The sequence below is a fragment of the Aegilops tauschii genome, chromosome 5 (assembly GCF_002575655.3).
Source record: "Aegilops tauschii subsp. strangulata cultivar AL8/78 chromosome 5, Aet v6.0, whole genome shotgun sequence".
NCBI lineage: Eukaryota > Viridiplantae > Streptophyta > Magnoliopsida > Poales > Poaceae > Aegilops > Aegilops tauschii.
Window position 1 is genome coordinate 207,208,511 of NC_053039.3, and position 15,556 is coordinate 207,224,066.

The window sequence follows — 15,556 nt, forward strand, 5'->3', positions numbered from 1 at the left end:
GACGTGGCTCATGGAGCACCTCCACCACCTCTGCACCAAGACGGTGCTCTGGCACCAAGGCGCGCGGCCCCCCGGGGCGACCCACCGGGTCGGGCGCCCGCGCGAGAAGAAGGAAGCTGCCAAGAAGTTCCCCGGCCGCAAGAGAATGCTCCCGCGCTCCCAGCGCCACCGCGACAAGACCGCGTGCCACCTGCAGTGGCGGTGCGGGGGCATCAAGGGCAGGCTCCGCATCAGCAAAGGGCCCCGGTGGCCACAGCGGGCTGCCGTGCCTTCACTTCTGAGCTGCGTAGCATCGCCTGGACGGGCAAGTTCAAGCCGGACCTGCCTCCTCGCTATGACGGCACCCCCGACCCTGCGGAGTTCCTGCAACTCTACGAGCTGAGCATCGGGGCGGCCAACAGCGACGAGAAAGTCATGGCGAACTGGTTCCCCATGGCTCTCAAGGATGGTGCTCGCTCGTGGCTCCTGAACCTGCCCTCGGGCTCGATCTCCTCCTGGGGCGAGATGTGCGACCGCTTCATCGCCAACTTCCAGGGCACTCGCGACCGCCCTTCGGCCGGGGGTGACCTATGCCGCATCAAGCAGCAGCTAGGAGAGACCCTGCAGAAGTACATCCAGTGCTTCAACAGCGTTCGCCTCAAGATCCCCAAGGTGACGGACGAGGCCATCATTTCAGCGTTTTCTGATGGCGTCCGCGACGTCAAGATGAAGGAGGAGCTCGCCATCCGCGAGGAGCTATGCACGGCTTTGGAGCTGTTCAACCTGGCGACCAAGTGCGCACGAGCTGAGGAGGGGCGCCTTTCCCTCCTCGAGCTCCCAGCTACCGACCCGGAGGAGAAGAAAGCCAAGGCCAAGGACGTGAAGCGCAAGGGAGTAGCTGTGCTCGCGGCGAAGCCGAATACGAAGCGCGGCCGGGACCATCCCGAGTCGTCCAAAAGTAGTCGACCGTTCTGCGCCTTCCACAACGTACACAGCCACAACACCAATGACTGTCAAGAGCTCAGGGCCATTCGAGATGGACGCTTCGGTCGATGCCCCGAGCACAATGACCGGGGCTACGACCGAGGAGGAGGACGAGGCGGAGGATGCTGGGCCGATCGCAGCCCCCGCCAGGAGTGGCGCGACCGGCCTCGCGAGGACCGCTGGCAGGACCAGCCTCGTGAGGGCGCCTGGAGGGATCAGCCTCGCGAGGACCGCCCTCAGGGCAACGCTGGTCTTCCTCCGCTGCCGCCACCACCAAAAAGGAATGACGACCACCATCAGGACGAGGGGTCTGGGGGCTTCCAGGAACCGCGTGCTATCGCCTGCATCTTGGGCGGAGCTCAGGCCCTAGCATCTCAGCGTATCTTCAAGAAGTTTGCTCGTGAGGTGAACGCAGCCCTTCCCAGGCTTGAGGCCACGCGTCCGCTCAGGTGGTCCAAGTGCGCCATCACTTTCAGCTCAGCGGACCAGCTCAAGTGCGCGGCCACCGCTGGCGCCCTCCCGGTGCTCTGCTCACCCGTCATCAGCAACGTACAAGTCACCAAGACCCTCATTAACGGCGGTGCAGGGCTTAACGTTCTGTCCGTCGAGACATTCGATAGCCTTCAAGTGCCATACGATCAGGTTCAACCCACCAAGCCCTTCTCAGGAGTGACCGACGGCTCCACCACCCCGATAGGGCAGGTCCGCGTCCCTGTCACCTTCGGACAGCGCGACAACTACCGCACCGAGCTCATGGACTTCGACGTCGCTCACATCCGTCTGCCGTACAATGCCATCCTCGGGTATCCGGCACTGGCCAAGTTCATGGCAGTGACCCACCACGGCTACAACGTCCTCAAGATGCCAGGAAGCGGCGGGATCATCACAGTCCCCTGCGAAGAAAGAGATGCGGTGTGCTCCCTCGAGCGCGCCTTCCAAGCCGCAGCAATCAAAGACCCCGACAACGATGGTGCGCAGTACCCTCCTGAGGCCATCCCCAAGAAGAAGAAGCAACTACTCCGCACAGGGCCTCAGGGGAGCGGCGCCTCTAGCGGTGCCACATCAGGATCGGCGCCCGCGCCTGGGGCGCCTCCCTCCCTCGCATAGGAAGGCGCGCCTGGCGCCCTCCTCGGGCAAGGCTCAGGGGCTCTCTTCTGGAGGGCCTCAGACCTAGCCCACGTCACGAGGGAGGCGCTCGGGCACCACGTGGAGGCGTGCTTTGCGGCACGTTTCCCTCAGGAGGACACCGGACGAGGAGCGCCCGGCGCTCAGGAGTTCATCGCCAAGACCACACAGGAGCTACAGGATGCAAGAGCCATGCGCGGCGACCACCGCCCACCTGGCGTGGCTCCCCATCCAGGCAAGGATGGCAGGCTGCGCGTCTGCGTCAACATCCCAGGGCTCAACAGGGCCACATCCTAGGAGCTCTTCTGGACTTCGCGCGTGGGATGTTGCGAGGGCCCACCTCAAAGCTGTGTTCACATGCCATTCGGCCTGCCGAGCATGGCAGCCGCCTTCGAGTGCAACCTGCAGAGCATCCTGGCGGCTCAGGAGGCCAGGCATCACGCAATCCTGGCGGAGATGGAGACGGTCCTCGAGGAACCGCCTGGACCCCCAGAGCCTCCCGAGGCTCAGGGCCCCGGTGGCTCGTGAGGAGCAACCCCTTTGCCACGCATCCTCAGCTACCCCAACATCCCTTCGACAACGGAACCAGGTGACATTTTCCAAGTTTATTCAACTGGGAGCACCCCTGGGCTGCATCATTCCCAGACTGCGTGGGCCTGTCCCTGCGGCGTGTATCCTTTTACGTCTTTAGCTTACTCTGTTGGGGGCGCCCCTCAGGCTGCATCATCCCCAGGCCGCTCGGGTCCGACCCAGTGGCATGTATCGTTCTTGCATTTACGTAAGCTAGTTCGCTTTCCATGCATAATCTATCTATGGTTATCACCTGCTTGATTGTCACCCACCACGGGAGCCGCGTGCCGATCATCTTTCTTCAGGATCCTTCGCATAAGAAGGCTAGGCACGACGTCTGTGCTAGGGTCCGTCCCTGCAGCGTCGATAAATCCAACGGCCGAGCTCTATCTGGCGGGCCGGTCCCGTTCACGTCACCTCCTGGGGTCGTTGGTGCTTGGCCTTCTCATGCGATAACCTCAGGAGCTTCATTCGGCGCAGGATTGCCTAACCATCTCGCAGGACCGCCGCAACTAACAGGAACCAAGACCACGCGCAACCCGCCTTGAGGTAGGGCCTCGTGAGTCCCGTGCTGGCTCACGAGTGCCCAGACACACCTCGTCTAGCCCTGCCGTGCAAGCCACGTGTCATGGCGGGGCTGTACACGCCCCGGGAGCTCCACTCAGAGGGAGCCCTCACCCACGCACCAGTGGAAGCACCATGCTCCGCGCTGGTAGTCGACACGGCCGAGGAGCGGTTATGCCCGTGCAAGTGTGGAAGCTCTATGCTCTGTGCTGGTGATAAACAACTGAGGGCGGCCCCATGGCCGTATCAACCTCAGGGAGCCCTTGAGCTCAGTGTCTGGCCTCATCGCAACACCTCCCCCCGGGAGAGTCGCGCGAGGGGGCTGGGCACGGGGGATGCGCTCGGGTCATGCCCAAGTGTACGCCACCCTGCCAGGTCCCCCAGACCTGGTCGTCGCGCGCCCTCCCGAGCCGAGTCCCGGCGAGGAAAAAGGTATGAAGGTCGTTTGAGAGTCAAGGGGGACTCCTGAGCATCGTGACTCAGGAGCCTAACTGGCCACATAGCCCTCACCCCTTGGTCTCGTCCTGGTGATCTGGACGACCCAACGGCGGTTGAGGTATGCGCGGGGTCGGGCCCTGCCGATGTAGAACACTAGACCTATTCCTGCATCTCCTTTCCGTAAGCCATTTGTGTGTCAAGGGGGACTCCTGAGCATCGAGAATCAGGAGCCTAACTGGCCACGTACCCCGCACCCCTTGGTCTCGTCCTGGTGATCCGGACGACCCAACGACGGCTGAGGTATGCGCGGGGTCGGGCCCTGCCGACGTAGAACGTAAAGCAAATGGGAAGGAATCGCAAAATCTCAAGCAAATATTACAAGACATATTGTTCTCCCAATACCAAACGCAAGTTTAAACGCCTCCACGAGGCATGGTGCATATTGCAGAAGCTGAGCAGGAAAGGGGCCCCCAAGCAGGTCATCTCGTCATCCTCGGACGCCGCTGTCGCCCACAAGGGGTGCTTCTTCCACAACAGCGTTGCCCTCACCTACACCGCCTGCCGGAGTTGCAGGATCAGCAGCACCACCAGTTGAGGGCGCTGGATCGAAGGCGCGGAACCTCTTCAACAGGGCCTCCACCTGACCCTTCACGGCCTTGGCAGCAGCTGCGCAATGCTCGGCGTCCACAAGCTCCAGCAGCTCGTCAAGGTGGGCGGTGGGATCGCGAAGATGGAGGTGGCTAAAGACGCGTGTCAACGCGGCTGAGGAAAGAATGCGGGCTTCTTCCTCTCCCAAGGGGCCGATGCCGCTCACAACTTCCTCAAGCGCCGCGACCAGATAAGGAAGCAGCTGGGTGGGGCCCTCGTCGTCAGTAGCCAGCAGCTCCTCCAAGCCCTTCTCGTAGAGTGACCGCAGCGCCTTGCGGGACCTCTCCTCGAGGAGCTTGAAGGCTGTGTGGTCCTCGGCCAGGACCTTCGCCTTGGCGTCAAGCTCGGCTTTCTCCGCTTCCATCCTCTGCTTCAGCTTCTCCAGCCGTCTGCGCTCCACGGCCTACGCCTTCCCCAACTGCCCCAGCTCGGCGTCGCGACCCTTGATGGCGTCCTCTCGGGCCTTCATCTTCTCCTCCTCCGCCTTGAGGCCACGAGCTTCTTTCGCACGCTCGCTGCACATAGTCTTCAGTTCGGCCTCCAGCAACCGACAGCGATCCTGGGCGGCCCCAACATCTTTCAGCGCCACCTCGCGAGCGGCCGCGGCCTGAGCGGCGGCCTGCTTGTCCTTCTTGGAGGCTGCTGTCGCCTGGCTCAGCGCCGCCCTAATGGACACGTCTGAGTGAAGCCAGCCAGAGACCAGCTCCAGGCGCCCGGCTACCAAGCGGGGGTCGGCGCCCTGGAGATATCCTCGCAGCAGGGTCATCGCAGAAAGAGCGCGCTCCAGGACGTCGGAGGAGGCAGAAGGATCCGGTGTCAGTAGTGCGGCAGGAGGAGGAGGAGTGCTGTGGAGCATCCTATGGACATCACCATGTCAAGAGTCCGTTTGGCGAGTGACACGTGCGACATCTACTTCTCATAGACAAAGGTAAATCATCTCCTTTACACGTGCTCACATGACCCCTTCGAGGATGGTATACTACTTGACACTTCTCCCGTGTGCATGCATAGGTATTGTCGGAGCTTCACGGATGTTGAGGTGGAGTGCAAGACCTCCTCATGGAGATGAACTTTACCTTGTATCTTTCCCTTTGTTGTTCATGTACCTTGTGGATCTTGTGTGTTTGATTGTCTAGTGGATGTGTGACTGGACTTGTTCTTGAGTGTTTCCCCTTGTGATTTCTCTTCGTTCTTCCCCGCGTTCATCGTGTTCTTCGAGGAAACCCACTCCAATCATGAAAGATCGGCCTACACCGGGTTAGCCCCGTACCATATGGTATCATGAGCCACGTTGATCACGTATTTGGAGTCCCTCCCACCGTTTTCTAGCCTTCTTTTGCTTGATTTCGTCCTAAATTCGAAAATCCCCACCAAAAATAGCCCCCATTTTTTTGTGATTTGTTGGTTTGATGATGTTTTGTTGATTTTGATCCATGGATTTGCTTGGTTTTAAGTGGATCTAGCTTTCCCCCATCTTTTCCCCCTTTCCATCCACAAAATCCGTCAAATTTTGCCCCCGAAATCATCCATTTCCGCCCCAAATCGAGTTTCGAAGTCCAAATCCCGATCTGGAATCGTCGGGCCGGACATCCGGGCCACCTAGCCGGACATCCGGCTCCTGGAGCACCAAATCTGCACGGTTCTGGACATACACCCCCGGAAATCCGGACCCAACCCCGGATGTCCGACCCCTGTAGATCTCAGCCTCCCGTGTTTCACCGTTTTGTCCATAACTTTCACATTCGGAGTCCGATTTTCGCGTTCTTTAGCTCGTTGAGTAGCTATTGACATCCTCTATCCATCTAGATAGGTTACATCCCCATTTGACTCCATCTAAATTTTGGCATTTTGGCATCTTTGCCTAGGGCTTCCACCATAACTTCCGCAAAACCACCATAGCCTTCCGCAACCTAACCAATTTTGTTCCTTATAGCTTTAGTGGTTGTTTGAGTTGCGATTCGAGTCTCCTAAGGTGTTTTGGCTATTTAGGGACGGTTGCTTCTTCATCAACCACCACCACCACTTCCGTATAACCTTGCCCACCATAACGTCCACTTCCGCATTGCCTACTCCAAACCCATCATTGCCTAGTGCAAAAACCACCACCGCATTCCCGCTACCACCATTTTGACATTTGACGTTTGAGACTTTGAGTTCGCGGTTTTTCCCGTTTCCTAAGGTGTTTCGGCTACTTAGGGACGAGTCTCCATCATCTTGGTATCTACATCGAGAACACCGCCACTCGTCATCGCCACGAGGTCGTCATCGACATTGACCACTTCACCATCATCCGTCCGTGTCTTACAAACGAGAAAACCCTCGACGGTAACCTCAACGACATCATTGTACATTCTCCCTTACCATTACATTGTTAACCCCTAGCCCATTTTGCGTCACTTGCCTATCAAGACTAGCCATTTGAGTATTGCCGGCAACGTTACTTGTGCACATTAGTGATCTACACCTTCCATTGCATACATACCATATCATATTGGTATCATCATACTTGTGTCACAAGATTGTTCCCGCATATACACAATTGCTATCTTGGTTTGTGCATTTCGCATAGTGGCTATCCAAAAAAAAGAGAAAAAAAAAGAGAATAAGCTTTTAAGCAAAGAAAAAAAGAGCAAAGAAGCTTGTAAGCAAGTGCCATAGCATCATACCACATTACAATATATCATATTTGGTCATCTTGGATCAAACACCGGGAACCATACATATATAACATACTTGGGATAGAAAGTTTATCCATTTTGCATCTTATAGGTTGTGCACAAGTGTCGTATCCGCCTATAGAGCAATCGTGCTAGCGTCTCTCTTGAGTTGTGCAACACGAGCGTTTTCCGTGGAATCCACATTTTGTGCTCATTCCTTGGTTGCACGACCCCATTTATCTATCCGTGTGTGTGTTTCCGTGTGCCATTCATTGCTATTGGTCTACTTGTTTCACTTGCGAATTTGTGAATCTCTTTCAACATTATTGACTCTTGCTAACATTTTGCATTAAATTTTTGTGGCACTATCCTCACCGAGCTACTCCATAAGCTTTAGTTTGTAGGTGTGAGTGAACAAGTCCGGTACGAATTCCACTATTCTTTCATCTCACATTGAGTGAAACGGGATACATCCTCAACTTTGGGAAAAGGTAACTTGGTATTGTTTATCTCATTTCCTACTCACCTCTACTCGAGTCTTGTGATGGATAGGAAGGTATTTCACCCTCGGTCTACAACAACAACAACGAGTTCGATGCCACGCACAACTCCAACGACGCCAAGATGAATGCTCAAATGGAGGAGATCAAAGCCCTCATCAAGTCCTACAAGCGATCTTCCTCATCTTCGAGAAGACGCTCAAGAGCACATGCCTCCGAGCTACCATCTCCGGCAAGGTCACGTCGGCATCGACACCATCACCACCACGAACGTGAAGGTCAAGAGCTCAACACCAACAACCGCTCAACGACTTCACCATCTCCCTTGGCATCTTCGCCAAGCGACTTCAAGGCATCTTCGCCTTCGGATATACGGCATCTTCGCCAACAAGCACCTCAAGACTACGCTCAAGAGAAGCTCCCCAAGCTCAAGTCCGCGACTTCCACGAGCTACTACGACCTCGACACCGGCCATGAGATTCCTTTCTATGGGACTCAAGAACCCGAGGAGTATCTCGAGTGGGAGCACCTAATGGACAACTACCTCAAGCTACATCAAGTTCCTCCCGAAGATCAAGTGAAGTGCGCCACAAGAAACTTCCACGACTACGCCTCGACATGGTGGCTTCACACACCTTCGGAGAGCTACGACATGAGTTGGCCCAAGACGAAGAGAGCTTTGCGGCGAGAGTTTGTGCCTCCAACCTACACGGAACAACTTCTACGCCAATTGGAGAACACCAACCAAGGATCCAAGTCCATCGACGCGTACTTCAAGGAGATGAAGATTGCCTTGCGACGAGCCGGCGTGGACGACCCCATGTCAATGAAGTTCCACTTCATGATGGGATTGAACAACGACATCTCCAAGACTATCTTCCTCGAGAACTACAAGTCCCTCGACGACAACCACATTGGTGCTCTCAAGGCGGAACAAGAACTCATGAAGGCCAAGGCTCCTCCACCCCAAGCACACTTCTCGAAGACCAAACTCAAAGACGACGAGCATGAAGCTAGTACCACCAAGATGTCCAAGCCCGACGAGCTCCAAGACAATGCTCCCAAGTTCGACTTCACCGCCATCCCTCTTTGTGGCATTGATGATGCCGAGTCCTCCACGACTCTTTTTCAAGATGGTGCGGCGACGAGTACGACTACGGAGACCTTCAAGGACCATGCTTTGGAGGCGAGCGACTTGGTGACGAGCAAGGATGATGCTTCCATCTTAGGAGGCGAGAGTGATGATGTGCCATCTTCGGCCTTCATCCACGGTGACAACGACGAGATGGTTGAGCATGGGATTTTCCCTTAGACCACGGTGACGTATGATGACTTGAGTGACTTGTGCCACCATATTGAGAGTGAGAGTGTCTTCACCACTAGCCCCATATACGATGTGTTGCCCCAATTCCCATGTGAGGAGAGCCACAACCCCCACCATTTGAGTGAGATGAGTGACTCCACCATATGTGACTTTGAGTGCACCTACCTTGAGGGAGTGAGTGAACCACCACATAGAGAGAGTGAGGCCACTTCGATTTCTAACGACTTGACCTCTACCTCTATTGTGTCTTCTCATTTGGTGCTAGGGCCCATATATGATGACGCGCCGATTCGCGACGACTTCGTCCTTCCTATGGACATGACGATGGCCATGGTGGAATATGATGCACCCCCCACATGGTTCCATCAAGATGAAGATGACCACCCTTTGGTCTTTGCCACCTCACCTACACCACTTGAGTGGAATGAACAAGGTAACATAGGTGAAGGTGATGCTCTAGTCCCACTAGTGGACATTCTTGACATTGACTGGTTGCATGATGTTGATCAACCTATTACCATGCTTCATTCTAGTATGATTTCCCCATGCGATGATTTACCCATTTATGATGAGTTTGATGATTGTCATGTGGAGTCTATTGGTTGTGATGCCATGTTACATAGGATTTCTTGTGATAATTCTTTAGGTCACATCATGTTTGACAATCCGCTTGACTTGTCATATGCTATGCATGAGATCAACAATATGTCATATTTGCAATCTCTTCATAGTGACTATGCATATGCCATTAAAATTAACCCAATTTGCACTTATGGCATAGATGACAAGCCCATGGTTATTGGCATTTGTTTTTCTTGTGATGATATTGATATGCTTCCTTTGCATCATTTATCTCATATGCCATGCCATGACCAACTAGCTTCGGATATGCATTGTTTTGGATGTTGTCCATTTTCTCCATATGATGTTTCTGATATTTCTCATGAGGAGACCCCCATAGTTTCCTCATACATATTAGGAGATTTTGATTCATCCTATCCATTGCATGATCCCAATACTTGTGTGCACAATATGCTTCCCATGAATAAACATGCTATTGATGTGCCATATACTTCTATGCTAAATTTGCATCCCCATCGTGTCATACACAATAACTATTCTTTCATGATGGATGACATGTTCTTGTACCATGCATCAAATTTCTTTGAGCGATGCTTATCTTGTGCTAACTCACACGTGCACATACACATCATGATGGATGATGTGTACATTTACCATGCACACAATTTCTTTGGTTTGTGTCTCTTTTGTGTAGGTACCCATGAATACTTGTCAACCTCGCAATCCCATGAGTTGACAAAACGAGCTCTAGAGAGCAATGATGACTTGGGATCCCATGGATTGCCTTTCCCACCGATCTCTTCACGCGAAGTCTTCGCGCATTTCTTTTACATGGTCCTCACTTGGATATGGGTTATTGTCCATTATGTATCATTTGCCCATATTGCCATGTTCACTTTGCATGATATGCTCATTCCTATGCCTTTTCCATGCATTTGTGACCCATGCTTTGCATTACACATGATGCTTGATTCTAGTACTTGTATGTGTATCTGCAAGCGTGGTGGAGATATCACTTGTTATTGCCATGTTTGCTTTGTGCCCCATGCCTATGATGATACTATGATCTTGATTTGTGTTCGTGCTTGCGATATGTCATGTACATTGCTTATGCCTATTCTTTGCTCACATGACATGATTGCCATGATTTCCTCTAGTGTGTTGCATCTTCGCTCCACTAGTTTGCACAACTTGATTACTATTGCTTGCCTTGTTGCATCACGAATGATTTATACTTGCTCATTTCATGCGGTTGATGACAACTATCTACATGCTTTGCACATGATTGTTATTGCTTCTTGTCATTTATCTCCATGTGTTGCCTCTCTCATGCTAGATGATTTGACATGTATTGAGTGCAACAATGCCCTTAGTCTTGATAATGAGTTTGCCCCCATAGCATTCTCACATATATTTGGAGATTTTGACATATTTTTTGTGAAGCATGCTTGCCTTACCTCTTTGCACCATATTCCTCGTGCCATGGATATAGCCATTATCGCATCATATTATTCATGCACTTGTGCTTCTAATGGCTATGTGCAAGAGAAGAGAACCATCATGATGGATGATGTGTTTATCTACCATGCGCATACGTTCTTTGTTTTGTTGTGTGCATGTGTAGGATACTTGGACTTTTTGTCAACTTTCGCTTCACGTGAGTTGACCATTCGAGCTCTTGAGAGCGAGCCTCATACATTCGACAACGACTCGTTTCTACACCACCTTTCCTACCACTTCGGCATTGTGAAGAATGCACAAGGACACACCGTCAAGGTGATATCTTTCTTGAGCATGGATATTGCGGATCATACTACTTGTGTTGCTTGCACCATGAGACTTATTGTTCATCTTGGACCACTTGATTGCACACTTGTTAGAGATCTTGCTTTGACTTGTCATTTTCACCGTCCCATGCATCATGATATATATGCCTTGTGTGTTGCATCCAATTCTTGGATTACTTGCTCCTCTCATATGTTTGGTTGCAACAATGTCATCACTTCACATATGCCATGTCCCATTGCTTGTCACATGATTGACTTGATTGCCTCACACATGATGAACAATTGCTCTTTCTATTGTGTTGAGTGCCACACTATGTTCACTACACCCTATGCACATTATGCTTGGATTGTCTTGCACTTATCCCATGTGTTTAGACATCTCATCTTCTTAGGTGTTGTGAATGATTCCTATGCCTACCATAGACCTTTCATTGAGCGCTTTGCCCATGCTTGCTATGAACTTGAGGTAGATGCTTATTCTCTTGACACACATATTTGCATCTCTACCTCACATTTACATGATTGTCCCCATGATATCTTTGCTTGTGCTTGATTGATATGCTTACATGCCATGTCACAATCCCTTGTCACACCATATGCTTTGCATCATGATGACACTTGTTGGGTGAATCACCTCTTGAATGCTTGGTTTTGCACTAACGCTAACCACATTTGTTTTTCCAAGTGTTTGTTGTCCTTACTCCTTTTGAAGGAATCACAAGACGGTGCGACATTGGAGAGTGCCCATTTCGAGCTTCAAGATGACAAGTACTTGGTGAACGTCCACTTCTACACGGCGAAGCCATCTCTTTCCCGTGGTGATTTTGTTTTTGATCCGAGGTCGGATCTTTCCCAAGGGAGGGGAGATGATGCGGAGCATCCTATGGACATCACCATGTCAAGAGTCCGTTTGGCGAGTGACACGTGCGACATCTACTTCTCATACACAAAGGTGAATCATCTCCTTTACACGTGCTCACTTGACCCCTTCGAGGATGGTATACTACTTGACACTTCTCCCGTGTGCATGCATAGGTATTGTCGGAGCTTCACGGATGTTGAGGAGGAGTGCAAGCGCCAAGGAACAACTACACCATCCGCAAGGGAAGCCTGGAAGCGACGACGGAAGAAGACGGAGCTGCTGAAGCTACAGCAGCCGGACATCTGGGCCAGAGGCCGGACATCCGGCGCCTGTGCAGCCGCCAAGGAGCCGCACCAACAGACGGCCAACAACATCAGCGGCCGGACATCCGGCGCCAGCCCCGGACATCCGGCGCCTCGCCAAAGCCCGGACATCCGGCCCTTCCCTCGGAAATCCGGCATCAACGATAGAATGCATCCGAAGTTTGGCCACTTCAGCCCGGACATCCGGCCCGAGCCCCGGACATCCGGCGCCTCGCGAAGCCCCGGACATCCGGCGCCTGCCTGCGCGCAGCCACGGGCCAGAGGCCCATGTATCTCTCTTTCCCACTTACCCCTTCGTGGCTTAGACTGTATATACTACTCCCCCTCCTCCTAGTTAGGGTTAGCAAAGTGATAGCTCATTTGATAGAGAGCTTTGCTCCTTGTACCACTCTACTCTTGAGAGAGAGAGAGAGACTACTACTCCTATGGAGGCCAAGACCTCCATCTAGGAGAAGATCCTGCAGGATATATCATCAAGACCCCCTCTTGGGCGGCCCCCTTCAAGACCTCCTCATGGAGATGAACTTTACCTTATATCTTTCCATTTGTTGTTCATGTACCTTGTGGATCTTGTGTGTTTGATTGTCTAGTGGATGTGTGATTGGACTTGTTCTTGAGTGTTTCCCCTTGTGATTTCTCTTCGTTCTTCCCCGCGTTCATCGTGTTCTTCGAGGTAACCCACTCCAATCGTGAAAGATCGGCCTACACCGGGTTAGCCCCGTATCAAGGAGGCAGCATCACCACCATGGCCTGGGAGGCTGGGTGCTCCTGAGCTTCAGGGACCCTAGCAACCGAGCTGGGCGCCGGCACCTCCGGAGCCAGCGGGGCCACGGGGGCTGACTCCTCCCGAGGATGCTCCCCCAAGCCTCGCGAGGATGATCGAGCCGGAGAAGCGCGGGAGCCGTCGCTGCTCTTATCCATGGAGAGGGGTGTGGCCCCCGTAGGCGATCTGGTCCCGAGCAGTACCACCTCTTTCTCCTTCCTCTTCTTCGCCGCGGGCGTCGGCCTAATTGCACAACGGAGAAGCGTCAAGGATAAGCAGTGGAAGCAAGAATAAGGCAGGACAAGAACACTTACTGGTCCACCGCGGTGTTGTCCCTCCACTTCTTAAGCTTGAAGCCTGGGAGCCTCGCAGCCTGAGGCGCAGGCGTGCGGGCTCCAGGAGCAGAAGAGGGGCAGCAGATGGGCCAGAAGCAACTCCAGGCGGTGTCGGAGCAGGAGCATCGTCTCGGGAGATCAGCGCCGACCTGCCCCTCGTCGGAACCTCGGCCGGTGGCCTCCTCCGGGGGCTGGCCTTGGGCCTCGAGGAGTCCCCAGCCACGGGCGGCTCCTCTCTCTCCGGGGGGACATCAGCCTCGTCATCGTCATCACGCAGGGTGCGGAGGATGTCGGCCTTGCGCAAGGGGGAGGTCTCCCCCATCCCCTCAGGGGTCGCTTCCGAGTTGCGCTCCTCGTCCTCCTCCTCTTCCCCTTCCCGCGGGAATCACCAGAAGACATGACCACCGGCGCCGTCGCCATCGGGACCCCAGGGGGTGCCGGTGGCACTAGCCCGCGCCCGTCAAAGGTGGGCATGACGGCTGCGACCTGCGCCCCGTCCTTGCGAAGGAACAAGGGAACGAAGGCACTCGGCGGATACTCCTGGTCGTCCCTGACCAGGAGGTGGAGCCACAGCCAGCTCTTCATTAGACAAGGCCTCCGGGCTCAAGCGAAGCTTATCTCCTTCGCCCCCAAGCATACACAAGGGGCGCGAGCACGCCTGGAGCGGAGCCACACGCAGCGTCAGGAATTCCCTCAGGAGCATGGCCCCCGTCAGCTTCGGCGCCTTCGCATTGCCCGGCTTTAGGTCGGCGGTCATCTTCTCCAGCACTGGATTCGCCCGGTCGTCAGTAAGCTTCGCGTAGAGCCACCCTTCATCGGACTGGGGCATCTCCGTCGGCAGCGTCAACCGTGGGTGGACGCACTTGGCATCCATCATAACCCACTTGCTCCTGAAGCCCTCGGCCTTCTTTCCGGACTTCGAGATCGCGTTGGCCTTACCGGCTGCGACGAAGTTGGTGCACCCCGAGGTGTGGCCGTCATTGATCCGGAGGAAGAAGAAGTGGCGCAGGAGAGCCACAGACGGCATCACCCCGACGTACGCCTCGCAGTAGAAGGCGAAGATCGACAGGAGAAGAATAGAGTTGGGATGAAGTTGAAGGGCCTGCAGCCTGTAATGGCCGAGGACGGTGTAGAAGAAGTCGGAGAAGGGGGGACCAGCCCCGCAACGATGCTGCTCATGAAGAAGGGGTAGAAGGTGCTTCTCGAAGCCTCCGGCTCGGTGGAGCCGGCCCGGAGCTCGGTCTTCCCCTTCTCTTTGTTATCCCCCGCCGTCAGCAGACGCGTGGCGGCGAGGTTCTTCTCTGAGACATTGGGCGCGTCCAGAGCCAGCTCGTACCAGGCGGGCGGCGAAGCAGCCTTGACCTTTCGGGGCACCATTGGTCGCTGGCTCGGAAGGGAATTGAAGCAGATCTGGAGATTTCAGAAGCAAGGAGCGAGAAAGGGGATCTGGAGCAAGACGAAGGAAAGCAATGAAGGCAAGCGTTGCCCGCGCCAGTCTTTTGTCAGACGGGCAGTTGCCGAGGCAGCGTGGGGAAGCAGAGACGCCCACGTCCAATCAATCGCCACGCGTCAACCAAGGCCGCAGGCTGTTTGGGCCCGCGGTGCTCCGCACTTGCCCTCTAGCTTCGCCTTGAAGCCAAGTCCAAGCATGCCTTGGGCCCGGGGGCTACTGTCGGCGTCCTGGGAACGGGGGTCCCCAGACTTGCCTGCCTGTGGCCCATGGCGTGGCTCCACCAGCGGCCCGTACGGCCCATCTTCACTAGCAAACACTCAAGACCCTCGCGAGGGGCCAAGCCTCGCGAGGTGGACGACGCAAGACCTCCTCGGGGGCGGCCTCACCAGGCCGGCTCGCGAGGGGCGGAGAGATCAAGGCAAGGGGCACCTCGTGAGGTTCCTGTGACGCAAGCCATGACGACCGGGGCCAGGCAGGCGCCTGGTGGGCGCCAGCGCGCAGTGTCCTCGTTTCCTCTTTGGTGCTAAAGAGGCAAGCGCAGGCGAGGAGTCCCGAGGCATCAGGCAAAGGTTTCCATATCAGTGCAACGAGACCAAGACTAGCAGGACGGCAGGACGGAGGTCACCATGGAGCCCAAGACGGCGTCACCACCAGAGCCTTTG